The sequence below is a fragment of the Phacochoerus africanus genome, chromosome 1 (assembly GCF_016906955.1).
Source record: "Phacochoerus africanus isolate WHEZ1 chromosome 1, ROS_Pafr_v1, whole genome shotgun sequence".
Lineage (NCBI taxonomy): Eukaryota > Metazoa > Chordata > Mammalia > Artiodactyla > Suidae > Phacochoerus > Phacochoerus africanus.
In genome coordinates, this window is record NC_062544.1 from 140540236 (window position 1) to 140565376 (window position 25141).

At 38.6% G+C, this 25141-nt stretch overlaps 1 long non-coding RNA gene across 1 annotated transcript in view; it reads right to left on the bottom strand.

Moving 5' to 3' along the window:
- LOC125112409 (uncharacterized) overlaps positions 1-25141 on the bottom strand; it is a 66307-nt gene that overhangs the window by 37144 nt on the left and 4022 nt on the right. The window contains exon 3 of the long non-coding RNA XR_007131157.1: positions 16311-16478. This is a non-coding gene — a long non-coding RNA (uncharacterized LOC125112409). The remainder of the gene's footprint in view (positions 1-16310; positions 16479-25141) is intronic.

Sequence of the window (25141 nt, forward strand, 5' to 3'; positions counted from 1 at the left end):
GATAGAAAGCCCAGAATTAAACCCATGCACCTACAGTCAACTAATCTATGACAAAGGAGGCAAGAATATACAATGGAGAAAAGACAGCCCCTTCAATAAGTGGTGCCAGGAAAACTGGACAGCCACATGGAAAAGAATGAAATTAGAACACTCCCTAACACCATACACAAAAATAAACTCAGAAGGGATTAAAGACCTGGATGTAAGACCAGACACTATCAAACTCTTAGAGGAAAACATAGGCCAAACACTCTCTGACATAAACGGCAGCAACATCTGCTCAGATCCGCCTCTTAGGGTATTGACAATAAAAACAAAAATAAACAAATGGGACTTAATTAAACTTCAAAGTTTCTGCACAGCAAAGGAAACCCTAAACAAAAACAAAAAGACAACCCACAGAATGGGAGAACATCTTTGCAAATGAAGCGACTGACAAGGAATTAATCTCCAAAATTTATAAACACCTTCTGCAGCTCCATACCAAAAAAACAAACAACCCCATCAAAAAATGGGCAGAAGATCTAAACAGACAATTCTCCAAAGAAGACATACAGATGGCCAAAAAACACAAGAAAAGATGTTCAACTTCACTCATTATTAGAGAAATGCACATTAAGACCATGATGAGGTACCACCTTACACCGGCCAGAATGGCCATCATCAAAATGTCTACAAACAATCAGTGCTGGAGAGGGTGTGGAGAAAAAGGATCCCTAGTACACTCTTGGTGGGATTGATTGTAAATTGGTGCAACCACTGTGGAAAACAGTATGGAGAGTCCTCAGGAAACTCAAAATAGAACTACCGTTTGAACCAGCAATCCCACTCCTGGGCATCTATCCAGAGAAAACCAGGACTTGCAAAGACACAAGTACTCCAATGTTCATTGCAGCACTATGTGCAATAGCCAAGACATGGAAACAACCTAAATGTCCATCGACGGAGGAGTGGATCAAGAAGATGTAGTACATATACACAATGGAATATTACTCGGCCATTAAACGGAATGAAATACTGGCATTTTTAGCAACGTGGATGGACCTAGAAATTATCATGCTAAGTGAAGTCAGTCAGACAATGAGACACCAACATCAAATGCTTTCACTGACATGTGGAATCTGAAAAAAGGACAGACTGAACTTTTTTGCAGAACAGATGCTGACTCACAGACATTGGAAAACTTGTGGTCTCCAGAGGAGACAGTTTGGGGGGTCAGGGGTACACTGGGGTGTGGGATGGAAATCCTTTAAAATTGGATTGTGGTGATCATTGTACAAGTATAAATGTAATAAATTCATTGAGTAATAAAAAAAATTAAGATGACAAAATATTCCTGAGCAGAGAACAAACTGTAACATAGAAAAGGGTGATTGATTGTCATGTATCAGTTACTTCCGTACACATAGATTTAGGATTTCCTAAAGTCCTTGAAGGTACCATGTTTTTCAGTTTCCCTGTAAGTCTATTCAGCCCTGAGTATGCTAACCACTTTTCTTCTTTCCACATACAAGACAACATCTCCTTTAATCCACACACTACCCCTAAAATTCTGAATTAATGGGGTCTGGGTAATGCAAATTTTAATAAGCATGACTTTGTCTGTATATATCCCTAATATTACCTACAGCCCAGTATCTCTCCTGAGCCCCTCACATTCTCAGGTCTCCACTACAGCAGTCTTCAATCTGGAATACTTGCACCCTCCTGTGCACAGACTTTCCAGAGGTTATAGGGGCAAGAGCAGATTCCTGGGAATACATTTTCGGACCTTCAATTTCCATGTAGGCTTTCCCCTTGCAGATAAGTTTTAGGGGAAAGCCTACATGGAAACTGAAGGTCTGAAAATGTATTCCTTCCCATCGTGGCTCAGCAGAAACAAATCTATCTAGCATCCATGAAGATGCAGGTTCAATCCCTGGCCTTGCTCAGTGGGTTAAGGATCCCACATTGCCATGAACTGTGGTATAAGTCACAGATGTGGCTCAGATCCTGAGTTGCTGTGGCTGTGGTGTAGGCCAGTGGCTACAGCTCCTATTTGGCCCCTAGTCTGGGAACCTCCACATGCTTTGAGTACAGCCCTAAAAAGACACACACACACACACACACATACACACACAAACAAAAACCAGAAAGTGCCTCTAGTTAGCTTTATGCCAATTTCCTTTCCATCCCTCCATCCCATTTTTCCTCTTTTACAAAAAGAAAAGAGTGGCTCTCATCTATCCCAATTTTTACTATGATACATCAGATGGTATCTAATTCATCACTTACAATAAATTTGAGGGAGAATTTAAAAAAATATGTCCATTAACACATCATTAAAAATAAGCTTGATGATAGATTATCAGGTGATTTGTTGGCAAATAGCTTTAAAAAATTCATAGCATTGAGTAACATGGCTATTTTGAGAAATGAACACAGAGTGACAGATAATTAATGCTGCATCATGTCTCATTCTAACAATAAGTAACTTTTATCCTTAATATGGAAGCTAATTAAAAAAGAAAACCAACCCTAATTATTTCATCAAAAGATGCATTTCCAAAAAAACTCCATTTAAGGTTTACTGAAATTTACATTATGTGTTATTTTGATCAGCTGTCAGCTAATTGTAACAAATAATTTAATCCTGGAGAAATATTTAATATTTAAACCTTATGGACATAAGAAATTTTACTTTTTAAAATATTTCAGTTTATACATATTTTTGGTGGTCGCTAAGTGGAAAGAGTGACCGATAAAAGCTTTCCACGGAAAACTATATCACTTTATGATAAAAATCTGTGGAAAAGAAGAATGGAAATGTAAGTTTGATGAGAAAAAGGACTAGGGTATAATTTTTTGATGATGTAAGAAAGTCTTTTTCAAGTATATTTTTAAATAGATGATAGTGATCAAATCACTATGGTTTATAGGCCTGGGGATACATTTTAAAAGAGAGATGTAACATTTTGTTTTAAAATGTGAATAGTGACAACCCACTGGAAATCATATCATTTTTAGCTATTTAAACACATGAAAAATATTAGATATCACCTTACAAATGTGGGAGAAGTTAGGTTTTCGAAATGCTTTAGATGGTTCAGAAACAAAAGTATTTGAAATCCTTTGCTCTTGAACTTTGCTGCTACAAGTGTGACTCTTGGACTCCATCAGCATTGCCTGGAACCTCACTAGAAATATGGGTCCTAACCTCAGACCTGAAGAATCAGAATCATTTTACTGAGATTCCCAAGTGATCCATACTCTGCTAAAAGTCTAAGAAGGGCTCTATAAGATTCCTTCACCTGGTGAGTATTTCCAAGTTAGCTGATTATCCCCTTAACCTTCAACATTTCCTCTACTTGTCCTGTGCCGGTTATGGCAGCAGCATTCAGTTAAACTTTGCTAGGAATCTCAGAGTCATCCTCAAATCTTCCTCCCTAGTTACTCCTCTGCTCCTCACATCCAATCAGTAAAGAAGTCTAATCAAGTTTACCTTCTTCATTAGTCACTGTGAACCAGGCAATGAGGATAGAAAGGTAAATAAGATATATTTTGGGCCTGCCTTGAATATCTGTCTTCCAATGCCTTCTCTGGAGGACAGACTGTAAGGTGACCCACAATGAACCACACCTTCTGGTCTTCATGACTTTTTGGAATCTCTTTCCCTTGCTTTTGGAAGTGGGGGCCGATCTGTGACTTGCTTTTAACTAGTAAAGAACAGCAAATAGATCACCTCATGGTTACTTTACATCATATGACTCCTAACAGAATCTTTCTAGAGTTTCCCTCTGCATTGGTGATCTTGGAAAAGTGACTTGAGAGGATATAAACTGCATTTGGAGAAGGCCGCATGGCAGGGAAACGAGAGGGATCTCTAGGAGCTACGGGCGACCTCTCACTGACGGGTGACAAGATATTGAGGTCTTCAGAACTACATCAACAAAAATTTATAATAAAATAAATATATTTATTAAATAAAATAAAATACATTAATATATTTATATTAATCAAATAAATATATAAATTCTGCCAATGACCTGAGAGCTTAGAAGCAAACTCTTCTCTAGTCAGGCCTCCAGAAGAGAACGCAACTTAGCCAACACAATGATTGTAGCTTTATGAATGACCCAACTGAGAGAGAACCCAGCTATGCCATTCCTGGGCTCAGGAACATGAAATGACACAGAGAAACTGTGGGCTAATGATCTGTGTTATGGTAAGCCACTAAGTCTATGATAATTTGTTATGCGCAGTAGAAAAGTATACCTACTCTGACAGTGCCTTCGCTGGGCATGTATAAAAAGATCCTCCTCTTTGCCTTTCAGCCCATAATCTCTCTTCCTTCTTTATCTGGCTTGGCACTACCAGCTGAGTAACTGAAAAACAAACCTCACCACCTTACCATGTCAAATCCATGCTTAGAACACTTTGAGGGTCTAAAAACAACACCCAGCAAATAGTAGGTTTTCAAAAATATGGTAAATGAATAGAGATAAAAGTCCTAAGACGTAACCTGTATATGACACAATCCTGTGTATAAGCAATGAAGCAATCTACTTAAAAAGACACTGCACGGGCCCTCAAGATACATAAAGGGAGATGATGAGGCCATGGTAGTGATTGTTCTGCTTTAATTTTAGCTTCACAGTTATTCTTTGCATACTTTGAAAAATTACTTCTGATACCTGAATGTACTTTTCTTTCTTTTTTTTCTTTTGTCTTTTTGCCTTTTCTGGCGCCACTCCCATGGCATATGGAGGTTCCCAGGCTAGGGGTCTAATTGGAACTGTAGCCGCCGGCCTACGCCAGAGCCACAGCAATGCGGGATCCGAGCCGCATCTGTGACCTATACCACAGCTCACGGCAATGCCAGATCCTTAACCCACTAAGCAAGGTCAGGGATCGAACCCAAAACCTCATGGTTTCTAGTCAGGTTTGTTAACCACTGAGCCACGATGGGAACTCCTGTCCTTATCTTAAGTAACATAAAGTAGGCAATCCTCCCTAAATGCCTATATTTTAAAACCATGTCCTATTTCCAACCGCAACCAGAAAGGAACTTTCTGTTTACTGAATACTGAACCTCCTACTGTACATTTCACTGGCTCCCCTTGATTCTGGGATCTGCCCATGCCCAGCATACATATACCCAGCAGACACTTCCTCACATCAAAGTAACTTTCACATTTCCCTCCATTTTGCTTTATTCATTTGCAGAACGCTTTGAGTGTTGCCAAGTTCAAAATGTGTTGCTAGGAGACAAACTTGCTCTGTGGATAAGAAGAAAGAATCAAAGGCAACTTGCTAATAGATTCATTACTAACTCGTTTATCAACCTTGGAAGATATAGGGCTGTTCCACCTCTTAGTTTTCCCAAATGGTCCCTGGAAAAAGTTATACAGAAGGATGTTCTGTGCAGGGATATTTTCCTGCTTATTCCCATTGTGATAGTGCAACAACTGGCCTATAGTTTCTACACCGTACCACCTGTCTTACGTCTGTCTAGTCGTGAGATTGGTGCTACAAACCAGGGCTGGGCTCGCTTTCAAATAGCACACCTCTCATCTTCTAAAGTCCTTCAGTGACTCCCCAGTACTTTAAGGACCCATCTGAGCTATTCAGTGAGAGCCCTTTAGGGTCTGGCTTTACCTTTACCTTTCTGCTATAATTCCCTGTGTTTACCTTGCATGTTCCTTGTACCTCAGCCACCTGGCTCTCTAGCTAAGCCATGCTGCCAATCTGGCTGGTTTAGAATGATGTCCTCTGGAGAGTTCCCACTGTGGCTCAGTGGTAATGAACCTGACTAGTACCCATGAGGACTCAGGTTTGATCCCTGGCCCCTCTCAGTGGGTTAAGGATCTGGCGTTGTCATGAGCTACAGCTCGAATCTGGTGTTGTTGAGCCTGTGGCTGGCAGCTACAGCTCCAATTCAACCCCTAGCCTGGGAACTTCCATATGCTGCAGGTGCAACCCTAAAAAAAGCAAAAAAAAAAAAAAATGAAAGAACTCCTCTGATATTTCTGCCAGTTGGAATTTGCCCCAGCCTTCAAAGCCTTTGAGATGCCTCTCTTAACAACATGTCCCTAACAGAAGTAATCCCCCTTCCCTTAATTCATATGACTTTTACATTTTGAGATTCCTGTTATCTTCACTGTGGTGGTCACAGTGTGTGTGACTATGCCTTTTTTCCCACAACTAGTCTATTGAGATAGTTGGTTATAGGTACTAAGTCATTCATACTTGTAGCCTACAAGATAGCTCACAAAAGCAGACCCTCAATTTGCTTACTGAATAATAGTATTTGTTGAATGTCTTACCCTGTGTTCGATGTTAAGTTATTTTTATACATTATCTTATTTACTCCTTATAATAATGCAAAGAGGTACTGTTACTAAACTCATTTTGTAAATTAGGAAACTGAGTTTCTAAAGGCTTAAAATATAGCCCAGGGTCACAGCCAAAATAGCTATTAACTAGCCAAGTCATGATAAGAAAAGAAGTTTGTATGACTCCACTTTTACTGAATGCTATTGACTTATGGATATTTAGTAGCTTAAGACAAGATTCTGAAAACCCTTAAATTTCTCTTGAAAAAAAAAATGATACTACCTCATTTGTAATAAATTTCATTTTTTCCAGGCAATTCTATTCACTGATAGTCACAGTATATATTGGTACAGCCCCCTTTCAGGGCACTTGGATATTCTTTTCAAATTTTTTAACATGCATTTCATTTGAACAAATGAGAGTTTCATTTGACAGTACATAACAGGAAAAAAAAATTGGAGGAGCTTAAATAAGGTTGAAATTTAGTTCTCTTTATGTAAAATAAATCCAGAAGGAAGAACTCCAGGGCTACTATGGTGGCTTTAGTTTTCAGACATGCAATCTCTTTCAGTCTTGCTATCTACCTGCAGCAAGTGCATGTCATCGCATGATCCAGGAGGTTGCTCAAGTATTGCCAGCAGGCAAAAGGAAGGAACAAAGATAAACTTACTCCTTCCTTAGAAAGGAGACTTAAAAAAATTATTTAACACTTGAGCTCATATTTCACTGGTTAAAAGTAAGTCACAAAGCTGCAAAGGAGGCTGGGAAGTGTAGTCTTTTAGCTCTCTCACTGCTGCCAGGAATAAATGTAACATTACCTTTTTAAAGAAGTAGGAGAAAATGGATATTCAGAAGCAACTAGCAATCTTTGCCTTGTAATCTAATGGAGGATTTCCACTTCTAGAAATTAGTTACACAGATATCAAAAATATGTGCATAAGGATGGTACAGCATTATGTGAAACAATCAAATATAAGAGAGAATCCTAAAATCTTTAAGGATTTGTGTAAATTAATTATTGCATGCCAATACAATGTGATAATGCTCTGTATACAAACACTATTACAGTACAAAGTTAAGTGAAAAGCAACTTGGAAACACAGAGTAAATCACAAATTTTTAAATAAATATATATAAAAATGTTCATGTTTTCATTTTTATGATTCTGTACTGGTCTATACCTCTTTTTAATCAAGGACTATGTATTACCTTTACAATGACTAGTTTTTAAGTTAAAATTTTAATTATCAAATGTTAAAAAAAGCATCTTTAAACTTAAGATCATGTATATCCCTTCATACCATTTTTTTTGTTGTTGTTATTTCTCCTGTTTCTATCTAGTCTCTTAATATGGAGAAGCAGCCTTATAAAGTATCCTGCTCAAAACTCTTAGGGGACTGCTTTCTAAACACTCTAGGAGTTTCTCCTGGCTTATCACTTACCCTCTTTAGACTGCTCCAGCCCTGTTCCTTTAGACTATTTCAATGCAGACCCAGGAAACACTGACATTCATAGTTCTATAATGGAGTTTCATTATCAGGAAGTTTGGAAATGCTAAGTTAAAGTAAAATGGATTTCCTTTCTACAGGATATTTTAGAGCTGTGAATCTCTAAGAAAGGGAAAATGCAGTAATATGTAGTTTTTAGAAAGCACTTTAGCAAAAAGAAATTGCTCTTTTTTAAAAAATAGATTTTCAGGTGAAATCATGTTCAACCTTTGGCATACACTGTTCCAGAGAAAAACTTAAGTAAAGCACCCAAAATGCAGAGGCTCTTAATGGTCAACACTGTCAACCTTTCTCACTCTTTCTTTTGCTCACCAGTGCACCATTCCTTTTGCTCCACCTTAAGAAACTCCTGAATGTTTTCCAGATGTATTAATATTTTGTTCTACTCTTGTCACCCACTTTGCTTAATAAATTTCTGTGCTTCCTTCAAACATCTACAGAAAAGTTAGCTCCTCTAGGAAGCCTTCTTTGCTCATCTTCTTACCCTTCCTACCTGCCCCCATAGTCTTCCTTACTTTGACCATAGCACTTGCCATTCTGAGTGCAATATCTGATTCACTTATCAGTCTCTACCAAGAGAACGCAAAACTTTTAATAATGAAGGCTTAAGCAAGTGACAGAAACAGAGAGTAGAGTGGTGGTTATCAGAGGCTGGGGGTGGAAGACATGAAGAGATCTTGTTGGTCAAAGGGTATAAACTTCCAGTTATAAGATGAATGAGTTCTGAGAATCTAATGTACAGCATGGTGATTATAATTAATAATGATGTACTATATACTTGAAATTACTAGGAGGGTAGATCTTAAAAAGAAATGGTATTGATGTGACATGATGGAAGTATGAGCTAACCCTAAGGTGGTGGTCACTTTGCAACAGATGAGTAACAAATCAACACTTTGTATAACTTCAACTGTGAAATCAATAAGTCTAGGAAAAGAAAAACATGTAAACAGAAAATCTGACATTAGTAAATGCATTATAAAATAAAAATAATTTAAAAAATAAAAAATAAAAAAATGAATAAATCTTGGAAATGGAGAAAAAAATTAAATTTCTAATAAGAAAAAACATTTTTATTAAAGTACAAAAGCTTAAGTATCATTTGCTTTTGTATGTTCAGTGCCTAAATTAAATAGCTCCTGGAAGATAGGAGATGGTGTTAAACATACTTTTGGATGAATGAGTAGATGTAACTGAAAATAAAATAATGTCTTTCTTCAGGAGAAATTACAAAGAAGAGAAATGCATTATTACTTTCTAGTTAGTAAAAAAAAATTATTATTTAAAAGAAAAATAAGAAAGTCAAGAGTTCTTTACATGAAGATTTTGTGACTGAAAGCACATTTCAAGTGAGTTTTCAGAATTTCAAATGGCTATCATTAAATAATAAAATAATATCTCTAATTTGAGTGGAATGCTTACTTCTCATAATAATAAGTCCTGTTACATTTTTCACATTAGGATGTAAAACACACATTGTTTCCATTGATAAGAAATCCTATCAACACATGTATAGAATGTTGTTGTGAAATGAATCATTTATCCTAAAAAGATACATGTAGTCCAAACCCCTAGTACCTGTAAAAGTGGCCTTATTAGGAAATAGGGTCTTCACAGATATAATCAAATTAAGTTGGGGTCACACTGGATAGGGTGGGCTCTAATCCCATATGAATGGTATCCTTAAAGAAAGGAAACACACAGACACAGAACGAGTGCCACATTATGATGGAGGCAGAGAATGGAATAATTCATCTACAAGTCCAAGAACTTCAGAGGTTACCTACAGCACCAGAAACTAAGAAAAAGGCACGAGAGAGTCTCCTCTGGAGTCCGTAGAGAGAACAGAACTGTAGGAGAACACATTTTTATTGTATGATATCTCCAAGTTTAAGGTATTTTGTTATAGCAGTTTAGGAAACTGATATTTATTGCTTCATGCAATTAATTTAAACTGGTGGCCCTCAGACTTTTGATCCCAGTTATACTTCTACAGCATCTGATTGAGGAGATCTTGGGTAAAGCCCAGAAATGTGTGTGATTAATAAACTCCTCTGGTAATTCCAATAATGGTGGATTACACAGACAATTCTACAAAGTACTGATTTTAAACAGCCAAGGTATTTTGTTTTTTCCCTGATTTTTATCAAAGGTAGGCTTTTTCTTCTGTGCTTTTTCACAGGTATTCTGGAGAACAGAAAACAAACACTGGGAGTTCCTGTTGTGGCTCAGCAGGTTACAAACCTGACCAGTATCCATAAGGATGTGGGGTAGATCCTTGGCCTCACTCAGTGGATTAAGGATCCAGCATTGCTATGAGCTATGGTGTAGGTCACAGATGTGGCTCAGTTCCCATGTTGCTGTGGCTGCAGCATAGGCCAGAAGCTGCAGCTCCAATTCAGCCCTTAGCCTGGAAACTTACACATGCCACAGGTGTGGCCCTAAAAAGCAAACAAACAAAAAAAACCAAAAACAAACAAACAAAAAATCACACAAGTATTTGGTTCAATACTAACACAAAATGGTCAACAATGATTTTAATAATAAAGCAGTACTAGCTGAGCTGACATAATTGTCCTAAATTGTAGACCAGAGGTAAAAATCTCTCCTATTGAATAGGAGAAATAATGGAAATTCTGATAGACCCTTATCTTGCACCAAAGGGAGCAGATGTTGCAACAATGCAAATGACTTGTATTGCCAAAAGCAGTCCCTTCTCACCCTGATGGCTCACTTTGAATGCTTCAGTGTGTCCTCTCACTCACAGAACACCTGTAGCACAGCCAGCACCAGAGTAAAATTCGGGGCTCACCAGGAGTTCTGTGGCTTCGACAAAACCCTGGCTTATCAGAACATGGTCAGCACCATATTCTTTGCCCCAAACTGGTCCAACTGATCCAATTCTGAAGAATGTGAGAACCACATTTAGGTGGAGCTGATTCAAGCTTAAAATGAAGAGCATCAGGACCTAGATCTTAGTACTGAGTGTATCAGTTAATGCTGCCATTCAAAGCAACAGGCAAACCAGTCTTGATGGGTAAATTGCAGGGTTCAGAGTCTGGGACTTATCTTAGCCATGTCTCTACTTGATATGTGACTAAGCCTAAGTCATCTAACTTCTCTGAACCTCAGCAACCTCAACTATAAAACAGTGATAATTCCTATCTCCCAAGGGCTATTTTGAGATTGAATAAAGCAGTATATGAAAAAATATCCATCAAATGTTAGTATGAGTAGATAATCACACACGATTTCTTTGGGTGTGGAATACATCATCAACCCTAGGGCCCTGCTTCATGGTATCAGCTCAAAAACACCTGCACAACCCACCATCATACTGGTTGTTCCTGAACTAGCTTGTGCTATGGATAGCAGATGCATCAGGTACCACAGTGGTACTGTACCTTGGACTGTAGAAGTCCTCTACTGTCACCCATGTGACCAGACAGGGAGTGAGTCAATTAATAAAAAATACTGGTTCAACTGGTTTAAATACTGGAAATCCTTAAAAATGATGCATACACACCTTAAATTTTTATTGTAACTTAAAATGTGCACATTAGACTCACTCTTAAGCTTTTGATGTAGGACAAGTTGTATTATTACAGTTGACTTTGAAATAGTACAATGATCCAGAATTCATACAATCTCTCTTGCATAAGCAATTCAAACAATGCAGCATCTACTAGAATTTCCACATTTGCTTTCTATAAAGCAGAGAAAGTAAAGACCTTTGTGAAACAATCTAGGTGTTGACTTTTCTAGTTTTTATGAGTCCCTCCACCCCCAAGGTTTTTAGAATTGTCTCACCCACATCCAACTCAACAGCACTTTTAACAACTCAACCTTACTGTTTCCAAAACATTCACTGAGTCAGCAACTCTCTTTCTGCACTTATATTAAGTCAGTTGTGAAACATTTAATTGAAATATGTAATTACATAACAAACAGAACTGGCATAAATAGATATGGGCAGCAACACAGCTGACTCTTGGCAAGTACGCAACTGCACTGATGAGAACAGAAGAACCAGGATGAAACAGAGAGCAGCCCACTGGGTAGAAGCAATCTGCATTCTCCAGGCCTTAGGCAATATGTTTTACAGAGGGGACAGAAAGCTCTAGTTAGTGGAATGGGTAGAAGGAGATTGGTCAATGGCTTCTGATGCAGCAATTTGTCTAATACAGAAGCACTAGACTATTAGCAAAGAGAGACTCTGGGGCCAGCAGATTCACTGTGGACCAAAAGGAGGCTTGTTGCAGAGGTTAAGCAGAGAGCTCCAGAGCTCTTTGTAAGTTCTACTTTGAGAAACAGTTTATTTCCATTAGCTCCTCAATTCAGAGATTCAGGTCCTGACGAAGCTCCTGTCCTGACCAACCCAAGGTGAAAGAAACCCCTGAAGCATCCTCACTGTCAAACTATGATCACCAGTAGACAGCTGAGCCTCCCTCCCTCTTGACTGCAGCCCCAGCCGAAGTCCCCAGGAGGAAAGCCTCTTGGTTAGGCTACCAGGCTCCTTCTCAACTCAGGGCCAAACCAGCACTCTCAGTATAGCTTCTTCAACAAACAAGTATCAACAGCATCAATGACAAGAGTTGCAGTAACTAACAGCTATAAATCTCTTTCTTACAACCAGTCACAACACTAAGGGCTGGAGAGACATTTCCTTAACTATGCTTTACAATAGCTCTATAAGAGCATCCTATTTGCCCCCTCTCACAAACAAGAACACTGAATATCAGGAGATTAAAAACTTATGAACATACAGCAGAGCCTGGATGTAAACCTAAATCTATCTTACAGGGGGATAAAGGTCTTTAATCACATGACAATAAAGGGAAAAGAGAAGGGAAGTGTTCCTGGGTGTGGTGATTTACAGGAGCATGCTGCAGTTTTCAGAACAACAGCTTTAATTATTTAAATGGCATCCCTGATGGCAGAGAGAAGCTTAAACTTCCAAAAAGGCAATAGAGATGATGCAAAAAGGCTTTTGAGTGTCTTGGGCAAGACAGTGATCAACACAATTTTCCTGGTGAGGAAACCTGGACTAATCTGTTTGGGATGATAATGATGATGATGACATAATGGGGAATAAAGATATAAGACGAGGAGGAAATGTGTGGGTGTAGCAGGGGTATTCAATATCTGGCATAAAATGGCCCTTCCAATTTATTATTATTTTTGTTGTTCTGCCTGAGAAAATTCTATTATAGATAGAATATTGCCCTATATATATCTGTATAAAACTACAATTCAAAAAGATACTTGAACCCCTATGTTCATAGCAGCACCATTCACAATAGCTAAGACATGGAAGCAACCTAAATGTCCATCAACAGACAGAGGAATGGATTAAGAAGATGTGGTACATACACATAATGGAACACTACTCAGCCATTTAAAAGAACAAAATAATGCCATGTGTAGCAACATAGATACAACCATAAATTCTCATACTAAGTGGTCAGAAAGAGTAAGACAAATACCATGTGATATCACTTACATGTGAAAACTACAACATAGCAAAAATGCTCTCACCACTACTCTTCAACATAATTTTGGAAGTCTTAACCACAGCAATCAGAGAAGTCAAAGAGATAAAAAGGAATCCAAATAGGAAAGGAAGAAGTAAAACTATCACTATTTGCAGATGACATGATACTGTACCTAGAGAATCCTAAAGACTCGACCAGGAAATTACTAGAGCTCATCCATGAATTTGGCAAAGTCACAGGATACAAAATTAATACACAGAAATCGACAGCATTTCTATACACTAACAATGAAAGATCAGAAAGAGAAATTAGGGGAGTAATCCTGCTTACCATTTCACCCAAAAGAATAAAATACCTGGGAGTAAACCTACCTAAAGAGACAAAAGACCTGTACTCTGAAAACTAGAAGACACTGATGAAAGAAATCAAAGATGACACAAACAGATGGAAAGACATACCATGTTCTTGGATTGGAAGAGTCAACATTATCAAAATGGCTATACTACCCAAGGCAATCTACAGATTCAATGCAATCCCTATCAAATTACCCATGACATTTTTCACAGAACTTGAACAAAATATTTTAAAGTTTGTTCAGAAGCACAAAAGACCCAGCATAGCCAAAGACATCCTGAAAATGAAACTCGGAACTGGAAGAATCAGGTTGCCTGACCTCAGACTATACTACAAAGCAACAATCATCAAAACCATATGGTACTGGCTCAAAGACAGACATATAGATCAGTGGAACAGGATAGAAAGCCCAGAATTAAACCCATGCACCTACAGTCAACTAATCTATGACAAAGGAGGCAAGAATATACAATGGAGAAAAGACAGCCCCTTCAATAAGTGGTGCCAGGAAAACTGGACAGCCACATGGAAAAGAATGAAATTAGAACACTCCCTAACACCATACACAAAAATAAACTCAGAAGGGATTAAAGACCTGGATGTAAGACCAGACACTATCAAACTCTTAGAGGAAAACATAGGCCAAACACTCTCTGACATAAACGGCAGCAACATCTGCTCAGATCCGCCTCTTAGGGTATTGACAATAAAAACAAAAATAAACAAATGGGACTTAATTAAACTTCAAAGTTTCTGCACAGCAAAGGAAACCCTAAACAAAAACAAAAAGACAACCCACAGAATGGGAGAACATCTTTGCAAATGAAGCGACTGACAAGGAATTAATCTCCAAAATTTATAAACACCTTCTGCAGCTCCATACCAAAAAAACAAACAACCCCATCAAAAAATGGGCAGAAGATCTAAACAGACAATTCTCCAAAGAAGACATACAGATGGCCAAAAAACACAAGAAAAGATGTTCAACTTCACTCATTATTAGAGAAATGCACATTAAGACCATGATGAGGTACCACCTTACACCGGCCAGAATGGCCATCATCAAAATGTCTACAAACAATCAGTGCTGGAGAGGGTGTGGAGAAAAAGGATCCCTAGTACACTCTTGGTGGGATTGATTGTAAATTGGTGCAACCACTGTGGAAAACAGTATGGAGAGTCCTCAGGAAACTCAAAATAGAACTACCGTTTGAACCAGCAATCCCACTCCTGGGCATCTATCCAGAGAAAACCAGGACTTGCAAAGACACAAGTACTCCAATGTTCATTGCAGCACTATGTGCAATAGCCAAGACATGGAAACAACCTAAATGTCCATCGACGGAGGAGTGGATCAAGAAGATGTAGTACATATACACAATGGAATATTACTCGGCCATTAAACGGAATGAAATACTGGCATTTTTAGCAACGTGGATGGACCTAGAAATTATCATGCTAAGTGAAGTCAGTCAGACAATGAGACACCAACATCAAATGCTTTCACTGACATGTGGAATCTGAAAAAAGGACAGACTGAACTTTTTTGCAGAACAGATGCTGACTCACAGACATTGGAAAACTTGTGGTCTCCAGAGGAGACAGTTTGGGGAGTGGAGGGATGTGCTTGGGTTGTGGGATGGAAATCCTGTGAAACTGGATTGTGATGATCATTGCACAACTACAGGTGTGATAAATTCATTGAATAATTAAAGAAAAGAGAGAAAAAATAGACATAAATAGATAAAATACAGCACAAATGAACCTGTCTACAGAACAGAAATAGACTCGCAGACATAGAGAACAGAATTGTGTTGCTAAGGGGGATAGGGGAGGGAGTGAGATAGACTAGGAGTTTAGGGTTAGCATATGCAAACTTCCACATTTAGAATGGATAAGCAATGAGGTTGTACTGTACTGTACAGGGAACTATATCCAGTCTCTTGGGATAGACCACGATGGAAGATAATATAAGAAAGGGAATGTATGTATGTAAATGCGTCAGTTTGCTGTATAGCAGAAATTGGCACAACACTATAAATCAACTAAAATAAAAAAATATATAAAGTCCAAAAATAAAATAAAATAAAACATTGACCTAAAATATCAGCTATGTGGCAGGTCAAACCTTGATCACTAAGTACCTAATAGCATATGGTACATCTCTCTCATTGTGATAAACAGAGGGGACTCTTATCCCTGGAGCCACATCAACCCTAAGTTAGAATGCTTAGTCCTATTTACTTCACACTTAGTCCTATTTTAAGAAAATTCATACATGTATCATATCACGTTCTGTCTTCAAAATCCCAGTGGGATTGGGGGAAAAGGCATTAAATTAGAATCTCAATTTTAGCATAGATAAGATTCGTTCAAGTTCACAAAGCTACTTGTAGATATCAGAACAAGTTGTTTTCCATAAGCACTAAATTTGTAGAAATTAGACAAGAGAGCACAGCAACCCCCAGTAGGGACATATAGATATACCTACACTGATATTTCTCAAACCCAAACTGAACTTGAATAAACAAAATATTATCAAGTAAACATTTTGAGATCCGTGGTTGAAAGACATATTATAAAAATTAGAAGTCCCATTTTCATTCATTCACTAAATATTTATCTATTAAATACCTACTATATACTTTCCATAGTGCTAGGCTTTGGGCACACAGTGGTAAATAAAAGTTCAAGATCTCTGCTCACAATCTCTTAGCAGTCTTCGCTGCAGAGACCAATTTGTACTATGAGGCCAAATTCGCTAAGGCAGGTCCACAGCTGGCCTTATAAGACATCCATTAACCTCCTGAAAGTAAAGACAGAGTTTTGGTTATCTGTGTATTTACTTTTCTAAGGAATAGGCTCATAGCTTTCATTCATTTCTCCAATTCTTAATTTTAAAAGTTAACTAACAGTAAAAAACAAAAAACAAAAAACCTCACACAGACAAAAACCAAAAACCATGACTAAAATCAATGAATAAACAAGCAGTTACTGTAAGTGAAGGACCTCCCTCCTTCTCTCCTTGTCTTTCCAATTTCTGGTCACATCTAATCTGACAAATCCTAGGAGTCACTAGGGTGTAACCATGTGATATCTGCCTTGTAATCTCTAAAGTACTATATATAACCAATAGTCAAGTTTATGGTCATTATTGCTAAATTTGTAGGTTTCTTCTTCCAAAGAAAGTCAAATATTTAATGACCAGCCATCATGTTAAAGACATTATCTTACAACACAGGTCATGTAAGAAGGGAGGGAATATAAATTTGGCATTCAAGCTACCACAGTTAAGTTGATCTGTTTTCCATTTTCTACCCTTCCTTTCCATCCTGCCTTCCTGGTTGTATTTCCTTTTGAAGGATACAAAGACAGTGAAAACTTTTAGGTTTTCTAAGGGATTTTAAAATGATTATTAATTCTCTATATTTTAAAATAATCAGTGTATCCTGAGGTTAATAGGACCAAGTGGTTTTTGTGAACATATTAAATAAGTAAAAATGCGTTCCCACAGACCTGGGAATAAACACCTCATTTCCAAAACCCTTCTAGAAACTAAGGGAAACGAATGCTTTTCATCATAAGGATCCTGGGCGCAGTATACAGACTGCATCCCAAATTGAACAATAGTTGGCTAGATTTATCCTCCTCCTCCTCCATTTGACATACACTAGAGTCAAAAATCCTCTGGAGAATTTAAGCAAAGCACTGTCAGATAATTGCAGCCTTTGAAGACAGACACCTAAAAACAACAACCATACACATATACTCTCTGCCTTCTACAGCCTGAATTTCCAGACTGCTTCTCCTATAAAAATGACTTATTTTTTAGAATAATCACACATATTTTGACTAGTTTTCCTTTTTAGTTATATTCTTTGCAAAAGCATTTAGGCATTTGGAAACAGTCTATTTGTTTCTTTTATCTAGCTCAGGCACTATCAGTTCATCTTGTGATTATGACAGAAATAAACACCCAACAGGAATCCTCTGTTCTCAAAGTCAGGTAGGTGTGTAATATTGTTAGGTTTTTCAGGATTTAGAGCAAAGTGTATCTAGAGAAAGTGCTCCTGTCTTGTGCTGCTGTGAAATTCACAGCAAACATGGTTATTTGGCTTTGCAGAACACTAGCAGTTCCCTTCCTCTGACAGCTCTTGTAATAGTGGCTGGGATAGAAGATCCTCAGAACTGTGTAAATCAAATTCTATATAATCCGCTTAGAGGGGAAACAAATTAAAAGCGATTTTTTGTGAGTTTCTGAGCCCAACACATGGTCTCCTCCACAAATGGAATTTGATACTCAATCCATCCCTACCACCAACTGAGGAATGTAAATCTGTCAAGAAGTTTACAATTAGCCAACAAGTCCACATGAGCAATAGAATGTCCAGTCAAAACTTAAGATGTATTTTCTTAAGCTTTCTAAACAGAATCTGTTTTCCACTTTTTGTTGGTAAGTAACTTTTCTGCAAATCACTTAAGCATTCTAGGTTACTGCATTATCTCAAAAACAGCATAACTTCCAGCCTCTCTCTCTCACTCGTAAAATATTACAAAGTCGAGTCTAAGCCAAAAACATAAGCCAGTCCGAAAGCAGATCTGTGGAGATGCTATTTTGTTGTTGCTGTTACACCCACTCTTGGGGGAGATAGCAGATGATGCTCTGGCCTCGCTCACGATGACTGCCTACAAGCTCACTGCACTAGTTGTCTTGCTACAAACCAAACTAACCACTTAGAAATATGAAATGGGAGTTAGATTCTTTAAGCCAAGTTAACTTGGAAATTAACTGGAGATATTAAAGATTAATCTTATCTCACTGCATTAGGTACATACTAACAGGCAAATATTTCTAAGGGTACAGCCTAATGTTTAAAAGTGCAAGTTTTGCCATCAAATAGAAAGCATAACTAGTAATTTCTGTCATTAGATAGCTGTGTGGCCTTGGGGATGTTGATAAACCTTGCTGTGCACAGTCTTCTATTTTATGATGTGAGGATAAAAATGGTATCTCTCTCATACAGTCACTATGAAGAATAAATTATACAATTCTATATCTTCTCCATCTTGGGCTATCTTTCAAAATTTGACATTCTCCAGCTTCATCATACACAGCTTTAAGATCTTTAGATATCTAGCTTTTTCCCATAAAACATGAGATGCAGGACAGACTTCTGCACATACATCCAGAAAACTTATCAACCCAAGTATTTTCCTAAACAAAAAAAATCACCTCCTCAAGAGGAATTCTACTTTCAGCTTTAAAAATGAAATTATAGAGGCAAAAGCATCAAGCACAGTGTGTAGACCATGTTAAGTTCTTAACAAATGTGAGGTGAATCCGAAGCTATAGCTTGCCTACTTCTGTTTACTCAAATTCTTGGTGAAAAATCTTATTGATACTATTCAAAGTCAGCTGTCTGGCTGTCTACCTCCCCAAACCATTCCATGGATAGAGGCTCTTTATCTTGCCTTAGAACTTTCACTGGCCCTATCTTTGTCATATATTGGATTTGCAGTTTCCTGAAGCCTCTATTTGCAGGGATCATAGAAGCAGAGAGGAGGAGGAGCAGAGGATAGGAGTAGGAATCAGGGAACCCACTCTGCTGATGGCAGATGGACAGAGAGGGGCTGGATCCCTCCCGCATTCATACCATATCCAAACCTCTGAAAGGACCACGTGCATGGCCAATGTTTTTGTTTCCTTTATTCATCTATGAATCAATATGATAAACTCCTGGATCTTTAAGGTAGGCTGAGTGTTTCTCCTCAGCAACCAAAAGAACCTACCTCATATGTTTCCCATTATACGGGGCATTTTGTCTTTAGCAAACACAAATTACTTCCAGGGAGCATCAGCAGGTGCGTCTGCACTTCTTTCTCATAAGGTAGCATGGATCCAGGTGGTCATCTTCAAGAGTAAGCACAAACCAGTAGTTCCCATCATGGCTCAGAGGAAATGAATCTGACTAGTATTATGAGGATGCAAGTTTGATCCCTGGCCTTGCTCAGTGGGTTAAGGATCCAACATTGCCCCAAGCTGTGGCATAGGTTGCAGGCACGGCTTGGATCCTGCATTGCTGTGGCTGTGGTGTAGGCTGGCAGCTACAGCTCAGGTTTGACCCCTGGCCTGGGAGCCTCCATATGCCATGGGTGCGGCCCTAAAAAAAGACAAAAAAAAAAGAGAAAGAGAGAGCACAAACCTGGCTCCAATCAGAGGCCCAATAAATTATATCTGCCTTCTTGAAACCTACTATTTCCCTTCATGTCTCCATGTGAATAAGAACAAAGAGGGGAAGGGGCATGAGCAAAGATAATTACTAGGATCCTGGACAGAACCCCTGCTTCTGGAAATGTGCTTCCTCAAGTCCCAAGGAACAGTCCCCAAGAAACAGAGCTGTTTCAGTCTACAGAGATCCTTGTGCCTAAATGACAGGGCTGCCCCACCTTCTTCTGGGGAAATTCTTGGGCAGCTGGAAGGGTAGTCTTGACTTCAACATCCATTAACCACAGCTTTCTGACCCTTAAACCCTACTCCAATATGACCTCATCTTAACTAATCACATCTTCAGTGACTTTTTCTAAATAAGGTCACTTTCTGAGGTACTGTGGCTAAGTCTTCAGTATGCGAATTTGAGGGAGTTGAGGAGGGGCAGGGGAGATATAATTCAACCCCTAATGGCTGGTAATCCCTGTTTTATCTACTTGCCAAGTTGATGTGAGAGAGAATGAATATCAAAACACTTTGCAAACTGTAAATTACTATACAAATACAAAGATTTATTAGGACCTGTGGGAGTTTGAATTTCGAAACTTACAGCACATGGTCATCCTACTGATTGTCATGTGTATAACTACAGTCTAGAAGTGGCCATGCTACTTCCGTAAAAGCGAATTTATTTTTCTGCAAGTGGTGTTTCCTTCTCATTTATTGATTTGCATAAAATGCCATCTAATGGCTTAAATATTTATATTATGTGGACCCAGTAATAGCTTAATTTCCACAAAATAAAAAGGTGCATTATCTCTTATTGCAGACAGAGTCCTTTTTTCCAAGCCATTTACATTTCCATCTCCCCAAGACAGAACTTATGTAAATGAATTAGTAGCACAGAAACAAAATATAGTCTATACAGGGGAAAATTTGACTGGAAAAAAGGGCTTTTACTCTGAAATTGTTTAAATATTTTCACTCATAAGAGTTTCTCCAAAACCTAAGTTGATAGGGGAATACTTGAAAAATCAAACTAACTGAAATGATAAAGATTTACAGTCTTGCCTAAGGAGGAGAGATACAGGGAGCTTTCTGATTCTACCTAGATGCTTATCCAGGTGTCATTATTGGCCCATATTCTACTTAGGAAGGAACAAATGACAATGATGAACAATTATTTTCATAGAGTAACTAATTGTTTTTTTACACTTCTGGGGTTTTTTTGTTTGTTTGTTTGTTTTGTTTTTTTGTTTTTTTTTTTGTTTTTTTTTTTGCTTTTTAGGGCCACACCTCTGGCATGTAGATGTTCCCAGGCTAGGGGTCAAATCGGAGCTGTGACCGGCCTACACCACAGCCATAACAAGGCCAAATCCAAGCCACGTCTGTGACCTACACAGCTCATGGCAATACCAAATCTTTAACCCACTGAGTGAGGCCAGGAATCAAACCCGCATCCTCATGGATACTAGTCAGATTAGTTTCTGCTGCACCACAATGGGAACTTCTGGAAATTGTTTTTTAATTGTACAGTGGATTTGTTCCCAGTGGCTGCTGTAACAAGTTATTACTACCTTAAAATAACAGAAAATAATTCTCTCACAATTATGAAGGCTACAATTCCAAAATCTAGCAGGAGCACATCCTCTCTGGGGTTTCAGAGAAAGGCAGTTCCTTGCCTTTCCCAGCATGTGGTATCTGCCCAGGTTTCCTGGGATTGTGGCAGCATCACTCCAATCTCTGCCTCAGTCCTCACATAGCCTTATCTCCCTTGTGACTTTTTCTTCTCTTCTGTCTAAAGTCTCCCTCTCTTCCCTCTTGTGAGGACACTTGTGATGCCTTTCAGGGCCAATGAGAGTGATCCATAGTAGAGTCCTCATCTCAGGATGCTTAACTTAATCACACCTGCAAAGACACTTTTTTCCAAATAAGGTAACATTCACAGGTTCCAGGGACTGGCCATGGACATCTTCTAGTGGCAGAGGGGCCACTTTTCATTTTTAACACACGAGTAGAGAAAAGAAGCTTCCAACACATTTTTAGATGATTGTTTTTCAAGCCTTTACCAAGAACACTTGTGGCTCAGGGATGGAAGAGCAGGAATTACAGAGGAAGAAGAGCTGTGACCAGATCCTGAGCCCCTCTCTCCCCAACCACATTGAACAGCTCTGCTTGTCTCTTGGAAAATACAATCCTGTGAGAAATGTCATTTCAAGGAAGGATTCGGTGGCTTCAAAATGAGGCTGAAAATGAAGTTCCCATCATGGCTCAGTGGAAGTGAACCTGACTAGTATCCATGAGAACGCAGGTTTGATCCCTGGCCTCGCTCAGTTGGTTAAGGATCCAGCATTGCTGTGAGCTGTGGTATAGGTTGCAGGCGTGGCTCAGATATGGCATTGCTGTGGCTGTGTTTTAGACTGGCAGCTGTAGCTCCAATTCGACCCCTAGCCTGGGAACTTCCATATGCCTCGGGTGCAGCCCTAAAAAAAAAGGCCTTAAAAAAAAAAGAAGAGAAAAGAAAAAATATGAGGCTGAAATCTGCTCTTCAAGATTAGTGATTACAAAAATGCTTTTCTGGCTACATAAAATTCATGTGGAAAATAATTTTCTTAACAGAACATATGCTTATAGGTCTGAGAAGAAACCATGCAATCTGTATTTTAAAAGGCACTACAGTGACTTGAGTCCATCACCAGGGTAGGGGTCATACAGCTCCAGGTAAATGAAAGTCCCCATGGGCCTATTGTTGATCTATTACTTGACATTGTTGGCAGGAGTAAGAGGGTTCTCTAGTAACCAGTAAGAATTAGAGAGGGCTAAGGAGGTCATTTCTGTGATGTAAACATTTCAGGGCATTATTTTTAAAGAATTATTGTCATTTGTTTAAAAGCATTACAGTTCTCCAAAAGGAAAAATACTGTATGATTTTATTTATATTCAGTACCTAGAATAGTCCAAATTTATAGAGGCAGAAAGTGGAAAGGTGATTGCCATGAGCTGGGAAAAGGGAGAGTGGAGTTACTATTTCAGAAGTACAGAGTTTCAGTTTTGCAAGGTGAAAAAAAATCTGTGTATGTGTGGTGGTGATGCATTGTGCATGGGAATGTACTTAATGCCACTGAACTGTTCACTTATAAATGGTTAAGACAGTCAACTTTACATTATGTGTATTTTATCACAGTTTTTAAAAAAATATATTATGAAGCAAGGTCACCAGCCATGTTGATGCTCCACCTTGATTCCATTTGATTCCCATTTAGCATATTTTGTGCCCTGCTTGTATATGATTTTATTCTAACAAGCAGCACCCATAGCTTACATTTGGAGAACTTCCCTCAGGCTATTTGAGCCACTCTACTCACAAATGCCCAGGAAGTACCTGGGTGGCTCTTATCCAAATCAAGGGAGCTCCCTGGTGAGAAGAACTCTGAGACACAGTTTATGCCCCAGAGTTTCCTGTGGGGTCAGGCTGAAGGTACTCTCTGAAAGATGTCACATGAGATCTCACTTGTGCCTTGTGCCTAACTTCCTCTCATGCTCTGAGTCTTAATAAATCATTTATTACATGCACACATACACACACACACACACACACACCAAACATCATTACCGATCACATTTTGACTGACTCCAAGAGAACAAATCCATGTACCAGGACCACCCATAAGACACTTCCATTAGAAACTATAAAGGATTATTCTCTGTCTTCTGGAATGTATTGAAATTTTTTAGATGTTCACGAACATCATCAGGAAGCATGTGAAGAAGGCCATAGGAGTGATACAAAATGTTAAGGCACTTCAGTGCAAGAGGAAGGTAATTCAGGCTGGAATAACCAAAGACAGATACATAGATGAAGGGGTGGGGCCTGGGAAGAACAGAAAGATTTGGGAAAGAAGATTGGAGGACAGCAGCTTAGAGAGTAGAAGATGCCACCAGTAGTGAAAATGGGAAAATAGAAAGTATATTCTGGAAAGGGCCACTAGAGAAAATAAGTTAGATGCTGTGCTTCCTCTGGCTGCTAGATCCATAGGATTGCAGAAGAGGAAGTCCTGAGACCAGAAAGTGGTAGGTTACTGCAAGGGTGCTGAGCCAGAAGACAAAGAGAAGCCAGGGGCCAGAATTGGTAAGCCACAGGGGTGTCGCACACAAGTATACAAAGAGATCAAGTTCATAATACACTTGAAACAAAATGAGTATGAAAGGGTAATTTTTAGAAAAAAGAAAAATCATGCATCTCCTACAAATGTAAAATGAAATGTGTCTAAGATTTTATTTAGTTCATTAAATAATGAGGTAACAAATACGTTATAAAAAATGAGTTCAGGAGTTCCCGTCATGGCGCAGTGGTTGACAAAACCGACTAGGAACCATGAGGTTGCAGGTACGATCCCTGCCCTTGCTCAGTGGGTTAACGATCCGGCGTTGCCATGAGCTGTGGTGTAGGTTACAGACACGGCTCGGATCCCGCATTGCTGTGGCTCTGGTGTAGGCCGGGGGCTACAGCTCTAATTCGACCCCTAGCATGGGAACCTCCATATGCCGTGGGAGCGGCCCAAGAAATAGCAAAAAGACAAAAAAAAAAAGAGAGAGTTCAAAGGAGAATTCCATGAATAGATACATATATTGGTAATCAGGAAAGTAGAGATAAAAATGCTAGCAGATGCATCTATACAACTCTACTAGAAAAAAAAATACATTTGCATTTCAAGGATAAGAATCATCTGCATTACTATTAGTTGTCTACATCTCTTAGATCTTTAAAATAGTTTGGTCAAAGATAATGATAGACCAAGACCCCTATAAAAGCAAATACTCCAAAAGAATAAAGTGGTTAATGCCTCATATTCAATCTAAAGGATATGCAGAAATCTCTTGGCCATTTCAAAGCCATTCAGTTTTTCCTGATAGTGGTAAAATAGGTTTGAGAAACATTGAGTTAAAGTGACCGGCTGGCTTTTCTCAGAACCTTTAGCAAGTAACATAGTTTAGAATCAACAAGAAGAGAACATAGAAGTCCCTGAGGACCTAGCAGATTAAAAAGATCCAGCACTGTCACTGCAGTGGTTCAGGTTGCTGCTATGGCATGGTTTTGGTCCCTGGCCCTGGAACTTCTGCATGTTGCCAAAAAACAAACAAATGAAAAAACAAAAACAAAAAACAACACAAAACAACAACAACAAAAATAACAGAGAGAGAGAGAGAGAACATAGTATGGACAATTTTCCAAGTTTATTTGTTCAGGAGACTCTTTTTCA